The sequence below is a fragment of the Bos taurus genome, chromosome 22 (assembly GCF_002263795.3).
Source record: "Bos taurus isolate L1 Dominette 01449 registration number 42190680 breed Hereford chromosome 22, ARS-UCD2.0, whole genome shotgun sequence".
NCBI classification, from domain to species: domain Eukaryota; kingdom Metazoa; phylum Chordata; class Mammalia; order Artiodactyla; family Bovidae; genus Bos; species Bos taurus.
The window spans coordinates 22,413,873-22,426,409 of NC_037349.1; the positions used below are offsets into that span (position 1 = coordinate 22,413,873).

The 12,537-nt window shown below is 39.5% G+C and overlaps 1 long non-coding RNA gene across 1 annotated transcript in view; it reads left to right on the top strand.

Moving 5' to 3' along the window:
• The window catches only part of LOC104975528 (uncharacterized), a 196,520-nt gene that overhangs the window by 17,260 nt on the left and 166,723 nt on the right, over positions 1–12,537 (top strand). The window lies entirely within an intron of this gene.

A 12,537-nucleotide genomic window follows, 5' to 3' on the forward strand; every position in this document is an offset into this window, starting at 1 on the left:
ACTGCAGATAAGTCAGGTTTCTCCTTGCCTCCCATCCATCAATCACAATTGAATTAACCAAAAAGTAGGAGCTTATGTTTATCCCAGTCAAATTATATGCTATTTCAAAACTGAGGGGAATGTTTCTTGCCTATCACACATCCCAGCTGTACCAGTTATCTGTGAATTACTGGTCCATGCAAGGAGGAAAGAAATTTACTCCTCTTGTTCAGGGACCCTGGCTGACCCCCTAACTCATCTGCAGAAGCATTGGTTGCCAACGTGACTTGGAGATGTTTTCTCTCCTGTATCACCTGCCAGCATTTTTGTGTTACTATTAGGAGATATGATAAAGTCTGCACCATACTAATGTGCCCATAGAAGAGGGCTGGAGAAGTGTAGACTCTTCCTTCTCATTCCGATATCATATGCAGTAATACTTCCATGTTATTTTTCTTTTTTAAAAAAGTAATTGTATTTATTTATTTATGTTTGGCTGTGCTGGGTCTTCATTGCTGCACTGGCTTTTCTCTAGTTGCGGTGAGTGGGAATACTCTCCAGTTGTGGCCCGCAGGCTTCTCATTGCAGTGGCTTCTCTTGCTGCTGAGCACAGACTCTAGGGCGCGCGGGCTTCAGTAGTTGTGGCACATGAGCTTGTAGAGGCAGCCCCCAGCCTCTAGAGCACGGGCTCAATAGTTGCAGTGCATGGGCTTAGTTGCGCTGTGGCACATGGGGTCTTCCCAGATCAGGTTTTGAACCTGTGTCTGCTGCACTGGCAGGCAGATTCTTTACCGCTAAACCACCAGGGAAGCCCTCCACATTATTTTTCAATGGGCAGGCAGGTCTGGAATCTGGCTTTCTAAGATGCTACAGTAGCTTTAATTGGGAGGGCAAGCCCAGCACAGGTTAGTACATTTGCAAGCAAGCTCTGTCAAAGAATCCTCTCAAAGAGGTTTGGGGACTGCCAATAGATTTTTAAAAATCTCTCCCATCTTTTCTGTCCAGAATGCGTCTTGCTTCTTTACAGGCCACATCAAGTACCTGGGCTTGCCTGATGGATGTGAGAGCCCTTGATCCACCCCACCTGGGCTCCCAAGCATCAAGCGGCAGTGACTGCAGGGGAGGGGAGCTGGCTTAGGGCAGGTTTCCACACCAGCTCTGTTGGAGTGGTAATTGGAGGGGCTGTCATTAGGTACCTCTTAACAGCTTCCTTAAATGTGCTGACTTGAATTTACTTAGTTTCAGGAGTTCTCTAAGCAATCATAACTGTATTTTAAATAGTCATCTCTATAAATTACAAATGTCATTTTTCTTTAGCCGAAGAATTTCAATGACCCAATTATTCAAAACTAAATTTAATCAAGTGTATTTTTTTTTCCTTCCACAAGTGTGTGTTTCCTGGGCCTGCAAAGAAACACAAAGTTGCCATCGGATTGGCTAAATAGAGCTGATAGATGGGGCTGTCAGAATTTATTGCTAATTTGGCTGTTAAGCTTTGCAAGGACTTGACAGCATTGGTGCCTTACATAATGATATTTACTGTCTGGTCTTGGGTTTGAACGTCAGTTTCCCCAAGTGCTGGTAAACACATAGCTTTGCCCTGCATTTGCAATATATATCCTAAACTTACTTGATTTCCTTTGGTGAAGGGCAGTTCGCAAGTGTGGCAGTAGTGTTAGTGCATTCTCTCTTTGTTATCATCGTTCCCGTGTGCTGTGACTTATGTTGGATATGTGGGTGAATAAGTGACCATTCTGACAGTGGCACTGAAAAACCTAAGGATGTAGAAAAAATGAAATTTACAATACCCTATTGTTACTTCCTTGGTTAAAGGTAGAAATTATGGCTAAAGTAAAAGAACTGCATGAATTTGCTGGAGTTGTGTAGTATGGGAAAAATTAGAAGTGCATTTGTTGTTGTTTACAGCCAAGTATTGAGAGTCTAAGTATTAAGAGTCTAAGATCACATGTTAAGAGCTCAAGTTTACCTGTATCTGATTCCTGGCACCATCTTACCACTTGTGTGACCTTGGGTAAATTACTTATTCTCTCTGAGCCTCATTTTCCAAGCTATAATTTGGGGATGATATTATATGTAAAATGAGGAGTGTAAAATGGGAATGATAATCATCTTTTTCTCTGAGATTTGTTATGAGGAGATTATGTGAAGTGGTTGGTCATTGCCTTCTCAGAACATACACACTTAATGTTGGCTGTTGTTATCATCTGTTCAAAGTTTGAAGGTACTATTGAATGACTGCTTCACAGAATTCTTGGATGAAGGTAACCCCATGAAACAAAGACAAGGCAGAAGGACCAATAAATGATTCTCTTCCTACCTTCCATAAGCTATCTTTGGGTTTGCTATGTGCATAGCACTGTAATGGAATCTTTGACCTTCCAAAAACTACATATTAATAATAGGGAAGTAAGGCCTTGCTTTTGAGAATTCCATAATCAGAATGTGATTACACTAAACTATATCTAAGGTATTTTTTGCATAAGAACCTGTGATTGGGGTCTCTTCACATTCAAAAATGATTGTCATCTTACACCTCCAGGGAAGTGTGGGATGAATAGTGAAGTCTTTGGATTGGAGAACTGTTTAAAGAGGAGTTTGAACATGTAGCCAGAATCCATTCCCCCATCTCCATCTCAGGCCTTCAGGACCTATCCTGGCCCAGTGTCTTGGTGCAAAACTGAAGGAGAGAAGGATTTCTCCAGATAGTATGGTTGACTCCCCAATGTTTTAAGGTGGCTCTCTACCATAGATAATTATTCTAATAACTAATGTTTAGTGGTCATTTACTACCTGCTGCACACTGTACTAAATCCTCTATGTGTATGTTTTATTTAATTCTTACACTAAACCTATAGTCTAAATATATTAGAATCCTTATAATTCAATTACTTGGGTGTCAATTGAAACTAAGTGGGATGAAATAAGTGGAAACATTGGAACCTCAGCTCAGATTACCTGACTGCACAGCTTACACTCTCAACCATGCTGGTGCTTATTACTTAGTACCAGCATGATGACATGGACTAATTCTTTACCGGCTCTTATTCTCACTCTTTTCATCTGTAAACCAAGGGCTGCTGCTGCTGCTGCTAAGTCACTTCAGTCGTGTCCGACTCTGTGTGACCCCATAGACGGTAGCCCACCAGGATCCCCTGTCCCTGGGATTCTCCAGGCAAGAACATTGGAGTGGGTTGCCATTTCCTTCTCCAATGCATGAAAGTGAAAAGTGAAAGTGAAGTCGCTCAGTTGTGTTCAACTCTTCGAGACCCCATGGATTGCAGCCTACCAGGCTCTTCCATCCATGGGATTTTCCAGGCAAGAGTACTGGAGTGGGGTGCCATTGCCTTCTCCTAAACCAAGGGCACTGGGCTCGATCTCTAAGACCCTTCCAGTTTAAACATTCTGTGATATTAGATGTGTTGAATGTTTTATATCAAACCCAATACTGATGGAATCTCCATGCATGGAACTCACTTTTCTAACTCCTTCTCTCCTTTGTCTTTCCCTCAAATTACTTGAGGATGGATTGAAGAGAAATAGTGTGTATATGCAGTTTATTTTCTTTCTTAAAAACAATTAAGCTGACCTAAATTGGCCACCTACACATTTTAAACATTGACAGTTTTTGTGTCTGATTCTGGCCCTGAGGGACACATATCTTTGCCTACAGAGATGTCTGAGAGCAGCTCTCTGGGGACATTTGATGAGTCTTGGCTGAAGCAAGATAATGATTGTGTCCAGTAGAATTTTTCAGCCAAACAAGAGCTGAGACTTGAGAAAAACAGGTAATAACTGAGCCTTTATGAAACAGAAGCATTTAAGAACTTAGGAGTACTTTGGGATGTGTGATAGCAAATATATGACTTTATTTAATTCAGGCTTAACCTAACACCCATTCAGGTTTGACTATTAACTAGGAAGCTATGAACATTGGAGAATGATAAAGCACTGCCTGCTTGCTGATGAAGGATATATGGACTTGAACAAAGCTAGTAGAGGTGATGGAATTCCAGTTGAGATATTTCAAATCCTGAAAGATGATTCTGTGAAAGTGCTGCACTCAAAGTGCTGCCAGCAAATTTGGAAAACTCAGCAGTGGCCACAGGACTGGAAAAGGTCAGTTTTCATTCCAATCCCAAAGAAAGGCAATGCCAAAGAATGCTCAAATATCACACAATTTCACTCATCTCACATGCTAGTAAAGTAATGCTCAAAATTCTCCAAGCCACGTTTCAGCAATATGTGAACCATGAACTTCCAGATGTTCAAGCTGGTTTTAGAAAAGGCAGAGGAACCAGAGACCAAATTGCCAATATCCGCTGGATCATCGAAAAAGCAAGAGTTCCAAAAAACATCTATTTCTGCATTATTGACTATGCAAAAGCCTTTATTGTGTGGATCACAATAAACTGTGGAAAATTCTGAAAGAGATGGGAATACCAGACCACCTGACCTGCCTCTTGAGAAACCTGTATTCAGGTCAGGAAGCAACAGTTAGAACTGGACATGGAACAACAGACTGGTTCCAAATAGGAAAAGGAGTACGTCAAGGCTGTATATTGTCATCCTGCTTATTTAACTTATATGCAGAGTACATCATGAGAAACGCTGGGCTGGAAGATGCACAAGCTGGAATCAAGATTGCCGGGAGAAATATCAATCACCTCAGATATGCAGATGACACCACCCTAATGGCAGAAAGTGAAGACGAACTAAAAAGCCTCTTGATGAAAGTAAAAGAGGAGAGTGAAAAAGTTGGCTTAAAACTCAACATTCAGAAAACTATAATCATTGCATCTGGTCCCATCACTTCATGGGAAATAAATGGGGAAACAGTGGAAATAGTGTCAGACTTTATTTTTCTGGGCTCCAAAATCACTGCAGATGGTGATTGCAGCCATGAAATTAAAAGACACTTACTCCTTGGAAGGGAAGTTATGACCAACCTAGATAGCACATTAAAAAGCAGAGATATTACTTTGCCAACAAAGGTTCGTCTAGTCAAGGCTATGGTTTTTTCAGTGGTCATGTATGGATGTGAGAGTTGGAGTGTGAAGAAAGCTGAATGCCGAAGAATTGATGCTTTTGAACTGTGGTGCTGGAGAAAACTCTTGAGAGTCCCTTGGACTGCAAGGAGATCCAACCAGTCCATCCTAAAGGAGACCAGTCCTGGGTGTTCATTGGAAGGACTGATGCTGAAGCTGAAACTCCAATACTTTGGCCACCTCATGTGAAGAGTTGACTCACTGGAAAAGACCTTGATGCTGGGAGGGACTGGGGACAGGAGGAAACGGGGAGGACAGAGGATGAGATGGCTGGATGGTATCACCAACTCGATGCAGATGAGTTTAGGTGAACTCTGGGAGTTGATGATGGACAGGGAGGCCTGGCATGCTGTGATTCATGGGGTTGCAAAGAGTCGGACCCGACTGAGTGACTGAACTGAACTGACCTGAAGTGTAAAGACACAGTAGATAAAAGGAAGGTAAACTAGAAAAATTTCAAGTCCAGTCCATGGAAATGTTTAGTGTAAAGTTTACCTTTTGGAGATTTTACTCTCTTCCTTCAAACAATGATGAGTATTATAAACACAAACTTACCCAATAATTGACAATATTTGTAACTAAAAAAACATTACTAACAGAGAGTCATTGACCCAAACCAACAATTCATGGATAAAAATGGGAGATAAACAAGAATCATCCATCTGTTATTCGTAAACTTAGTTATTCATTCAGTAATTTTATAAAACTGTCTGCTTTTATAAAACTCAGTTCTCCTACCCCACTACCATCTAGCTAACTCTTCCCATTGGTTTTCTTTCAGCTTAAATGTTGCAAACTGGCTCCTACCTCCAAATTGTGTTGGTGTCCCTGACATGTGCTTTCAAAGGCTTCCTATACTTCTCATAATAGCACTAACACATTCTATTGTAATTGTTTATTTCTCAGTCAGAGAGTTTTTGGCATTTTGTTCAAGACAATTCTTCACTGTGTTAAATTATCCCATATGGTGCTCACTAAATGCCAGTAGATTGTCCAAGTCATTTGACACTCAAAGATACCACCATTTGTTTCCAAATTCTGTATATGAGTGAATATTTTTCCTAGTTGAGAACCAATGGAGGAATATACATTCCAAGAAGGCAGGCATCATGCATTCTTGTTCAGTATTATATTCCTTGTATCTAGCATGCTGCCAAGACACAAGCTGTGCTCAAGAAAATACATTTTATTGAGTGAGTACAACTAGCTCCTGCTTGGTTGGGACTGGTGTGGAGAGGGGGAAAAATAATAAAGCCATTTGAAGTGTTGGATAAGAGGACCTCAGGATGCTTTACAATGCCATCTGCCAAGAAGTTTGCTGCTGATTTTGTAGAAAAAAAAAAAGACAGGTAGCATTAATGAAAGGGATGTTATCTACATAACTAGGATAGGGTGGGGGGGGGGGTGGATTCTGAGCCTATAATTATTCTCCTATCAATTTCATTTCATCTGCTTTTCGGGATTCTGGAGTTAAAATTCACAAAATAGAGAAGCAGGAGGGTATTTTTAGGAGTCATACTAAGATTTCACTATACACAATTATTTCTCCACTTAGAAAAGAATACCAGCCCTACAGCAGCCTTTGAAAAGCAGACACAGAATCTGATGTATTTTGCAGCCCTCCATCTGTATCTGGGGTCAAAATTGTTCATGTAAGGATTGTGTCTGAACTTTGGACAGCTGTTTGGTACTTCAGTCTTCAATTTCTTTCTTTTTGAGACAAATTAGAAATTGCTAAAGCCCAAAGATCTTGATATTTGAAGGCATTCATAAAAATATTTGGGAAGGCAGATTTCAGAGGCTCCATTAAGCTGTATGGCTTGTTTTCTTGGCTGCCTGACACTCCAAAGACTGAGCAAGTAGTATTAGAAAAATTCTGGTGTCTGAAACACATATGTACACACACAAAGCTTATCTATAGGAAATATAAAGGGCTAAGGCATGGAGAAGAAGCAAAACTCTTAACAATTAGAGTTAATATAATTGTTAAACAAGATTTGGCAAAGAGGTTCCAGGTTGCCAAGACAAATCTGGAAACACTGAAAATTATAAGGCTCTTTTCTTAAACAAGTTTTTGTTTTTATTTTATTTTTTCTGATGGGATGAAAGAGATACATGTTTACTTTACCTCAGACAAGAGAGATTTTACTGTTAGAATATTCTATAAGGTAAAGACTAGAAACGCTGTCAGTAAATATATAGACATACCTCACTCAGAGCTCTAATGTTCACAGTAGGGCAGGGGTTTTAGTGACCCAGGAACAAACCTTAAGTCAGCTACCTTCGTGACTCAGACTTTTTTCTTCCTGTTTGTTTCCACTCCCTTACTGAGTTGATTTCCAATCCTCTTTATTTATCTTACATTCTAATTCTCCAGGAGAGGAAAATCAATCGGAATAGTTGGTCATTAGTAATCTAAAGCATTCCTATTGGACAGAGTTCTCAAGCTAATTCACCCTAAAAGTCACTTCCCAGCATATAGAACTCCATTTCAATCATTCATGGATAATTTGGACTGGGAAGATGGAAAAAAGCATGCTACTCTCTGGATAATCCTCTTCCTATAATAGTTTTCTCAGAAGAAAGCAGTGTACCCGGCAGAAAATTTGGGGCTTTGTGAGCATTTATTTGATGCACTCCTCTTTTTACAGAGGAAAAGGTCAGTATTGACTCTGCTCCATATCTGGGGCAGAGACACCATTCATTTCTGTGACATTGTAAGAGGGTGAAAGTGAAAAAGAAAGTGTTAAGCGCTTGATCGTGTCCAACTCTTATGACCTCGTGGACCGTAGCCTACCAGACTCCTCTGTCCATGGGATTCCCATGGACAAGAATACTGGAGTGGGTAGCCAATCTCTTCTCCAGGGGATCTTCCCAACCCAGGGATTGAACTCCGGTCTTCTGGATTTCACGCAAATTCTTTACCGTCTGAGCCACGAAGAAAGCCCAATAACAGTGTAGGATGTTCTATTGCTCCATTTCATTGAATCCATTAAGGATTCCAGGAGAGTGAGTTCTGGGTTCCTGGGACTTCTTTTCAACCAGCAGTGCTTATGAGTAGAACAAGTAAGAGAACTGAAATAAGCAATCACATCATTTTTTGCCTACAATGACTTGACCAGCATTGAGAGAAACAATAGGTCTGCAGAATCTAGAAATCTATTTAATACTATAAGCTCAAGTAATTTTTTTGTTAATGCCTAAATTTTTCTCCTTCCTGATTTGTTTTTATTTTTGGTTATCTTCAAAGTCCTCCATAGACCTCTTCTCAAGGTGAAGATAACCTGTAGCTCCCCTTCTAATTGCTATTTGCTTCATGTCTTGGACTAAATGTTTGTGTCCTCCCAAAATTCTTATGTTGATACCCTAATGTTTTAGTATTAGGAGATGGGGCTTTAGGGAGATAATTAGGTTTAGATGAGGTCTTGAAGGTGGTGCCCTCATGAATGAAGTTAGTGCCCTTATAAAAGTCATGTGAGAGCTTGCTTCTTCTATCTGCTTTCTGTCATGTAATAATACAAAGAGAAGCTGGCAGACTGCAGTCTGGAAAAGGGCCCTTACTGGAATCCAACCATGCTGGTGCATTGGTCTTAGACTTCTAGCCTCCAGACCTGTGAGAAATAAATTTCTGTTGTTTACAAGTCATGCTGTTTATGGTACTTTGTTATAGCAGCCTGGACTAAGACACTTGATTTATGTGCAAATATTTTCATTTTAATGCCAGGACAAGCAGGAGTCCACAGTGAAGCATTTAAGAGGAACAGGTTTCCATTTGTTCAGCTCTCTCCCATGTTCTTGGTTGCTCCTTACTCTTCAAGGCAAATCCTTTTGAGGTTCCTCTTGACTCTCTTACTGTTTTATTTCCCTTCTGCACCATGATTTCTGACTGTGACCTGAATTTATTTACCTGAGTTTATTCACTTAAAAAAGTTTTTACTAACCAACTTTTAATATCTTTCTCTTTCCTTTTGTAATTATTTCCCCTTCCATTTATAATATTGCCCATTGAATATGTAACAGTTTCACAGAATAAATAAAGCTTTTCCTTAATTCAAATTTTAAAATAAGATTCCAATACATATTTTTACATTGAAGTTGAATAATGTAATTGACAAACAATTGATGATGAATTATATAGCACAACTTACATAGTTTGGCTCCAGTCAACACCCAGTACTCCTGGGAAGGGCACTGGGGAGTCATGCATGAAAACTTCAAGAGTGGAAGTACAAGAATTGCACTTTCACCGTGTTTTTCTTTGTCTTGCATTTCCTGCTTATGACAGGTTCATCTCAATATTTGTCACTTGTTGTTGTGGTTGTTCAGGACAGCTTCTCATGATAGAAAATGTCAACCCAAATAGCATGACAGGACTTGGTGAAGGACTGGGTCAACTCTTGACCACCGATGGCATTGTCAACCATGGATGCTGAATTAGAGGAAAATTAAAACTCAGTTTTCAGAGATCAGGAATTCACTATTGTTTGATTTCACATGATTGAGGACCAGTTTTCCATACTTCATTTTAACATTTTTGATATTGAAAACTGCCTGAAACAGATGATTATTTAAGACCAATGGCCAGTGTCAGAAAGAGACACTCTGCAGGTGTGAGAAGCATTTGAAAAAAAAAAAAAAAGGTTGAGATCTGCATTGGAATCCTAGCAGTATGACTCTAGCATATTATTGAAATTTCTAAAGCTTTGTGGGTTTGTGGGGGTTCATAGTTTTGCTTTATTTCAGTAATCAAATATCATAATCAGTGTGAAAGCTTGTAATCTCTAATGCAGATTGAAAATCTGTTGTATTTGACAGTGTACTTAGCATTTGTTTCTGTTTTCATTTAAAATTTTCTCTAAAAACATTATTCTTAATTAATTTTTCCTTAAAGATTTCAGTCAGTATTATATTGGATCTGTCTTTGACAGGAGAATGCTATTAAGTGATATTTTGCATGAAAATTTTCTTTTAAACAAAAAGATTCATTATATGCCAGAAAGATTGACCAGAATTCTGAACAAACATACATCTATTTAAGCGACATGGCTCTACTAGTTGTCTCTTACTATTAGGCCAAACTTAGCCACTTCAAACAACAAAGGTTTATCATTTCACAGTTTCTCTTGGTTAGGAATTCTGCTTAGCTGGGTGGCTCTGGCTTAGTGTCTCATGAGGTTGTAAGTGAAGATGTCAGTTGGGGTTACAATCATTTAGAGGCTGTTGTCAGGAAGACTGTGTTCCTTGCTGACTGTTCTTTAGAGGCCTCAGTTTTTCACCATGTGGGTCCAGTCATAGGGTTGCTTGAGTGTCTTGACAAAATGGCAGCTGGCCTCCCCCAGAGAGAGTGATCCCAATGAGAGAGGAAGGAGGAAGTAATAATGCATTTTATGATCCAGTCTTTGAAATGACACACTGCTACTTCCACTAGAGTTTCCAGCTACAATACCAAATACTCTGTTATGTTATTAATAGAATTCCAGAAAAACAGCAAATAAAATGTTTAGTATATCCCATGAAATATTTGAGATCTTCCTGGTGGCTCAGATGGTGAAGAATTTGCCTGCAATGCAGGTGACCTGGGTTCAATCCCTGAGTCAGGAAAATCCCCTGGAGAAAGGAGTGGCTACCCACTCCAGTATTCTTGCCTGGGAAATTCCATGGACAGAGGAGCCTGGCAGTCTACAGTCCATAGGGTTGCAAAGAGTCAGACACAACTGAGTAACTAACACTACTATATTTATGAAATATCTGGGATATACTTATACTAAAAATATTCATTATTTTTCTCAAATTCTAATTTAACTGAGCATCCTATGTTTATTCATAGTTCACAGTACCTTTATTTTATAAAACATATTGAATCAAACAATTTAGAGCTACTGCTTCCTCATGCTGTGTATATCTGTCATCCACTTGAAAAAAAACATAGTCAAATCTGTCTTTATCCCTTTTGTCAATGAAAGTGAAAGTGAAGTTGCTCAGTCATGTCCGACTCTTTGTGACCCCATAGACTGTAGCGCACCAGGCTCCTCTGTCCATGGGATTTTCCAGGCAATAGTACTAGAGTAGATTGCCATTTCCTTCTCCAGGGGATCTTCCCAACCCAGGGCTCAAACCTGGGTCTCCCACATTGTAGACAGACGCTTTACCGTCTGAGCTACCAGGGAAGTCCTGGTGGCTTATTTGCTTATTTGTCAATGAGGTAATAAGGAAAGAGGATTACTGCCTGCTTTAAAAGGATCATCTGGAATCAAAATCTAGGAATCTTAGTTCTGTTTCTATTTTGTGTCTCTTTTGCTTCACTTTGTATGTCATGCTCTGTCTCTTTTCCCATGCAGATTTTAAGTGAGTAGGCTTCAGTTTGAGTTCCTTCTGCTGCTACCCCCAACTAGTTTCTTTCTCTGCTATAAGCAGGCTGGGCTATGCCTGAATTCAAACCACTGCATTTACTATTCATTATATACCTGCATGACTGGAGGAAGGGAGTTTAGAAGGGCACCAACTACAAATGTTCTCAATACTTCTCACTTATTATCAAGAAAAACAGGTTTTTCTCTGGGTCTTATTTTGGATTTTTGTTTCCTGAAAAAGTTTTTCTTAGGAGGCCACTGTGTCTCACTAGCCATATTGCTCATAAACCTCAAAAAGAGTGAACCCGGAGGAAAAAAAATGCATAACACAAGATTTGACTTCACAATGTCTCTAAGCTTCTCAGAACCCAAACTGGGGACTCACTGAATGAAGAGAGTTTGTTTCTACATTGCTTTCTTCTTGAAAAATAAGAGATGATTTTGAAAGTCATTGACTTCTTTCTACGTTTGATAATTTCTCCAATTCTGATAAAGTGCAAGTCTCTTGAAGGGTTTTTCTAATGTTTTAGGATGGTATTCTTCTTGATAGAATATACCAAAAGATTTCAAAAAGTTCTGTGGAAAAAGGTCAGCAGAAATGACAGATTATAGGCATCAAAAAGTGAAAAATTTTAAATGGAATAGTTTATATTATGTGACAGTTGGACCATAAAGAAGCCTGAGCACCAAAGAATTGATGCTTTTGAATTGTGTTGCTGGAGAAGACTCGTGAGAATCCTTTGGACTGCAAGGAGATCAAACCAGGCAATCCTAAAGGGAATCAACACTGAATATTCATTGGAAGGACTGATGCTGAAGCTGAGGCTCCAATACTTTGGCCGCCTGATGGGAAGAGCCAAATCCCTGAAAAAATTCCTGATGCTGGGGAAGATTGAGCACAAGAGGAGAATGGGCATCATCGACTCAGCGGACATGAATTTGAGCAAATTCCAGGAAATGGTGAAGGACAAGTGAACCTGGCCTGCTATAGTCCATGAGATCTCAAAGGGTCAGACACAATTTAGCAACTGAACAACAACAACATATATAGTGTTTATAGTAAGATATATTCCCTATAAGTCACTATATATATATATATATATATATATAGAGAGAGAGAGAGAGAGAGAGAGAGAGAGACA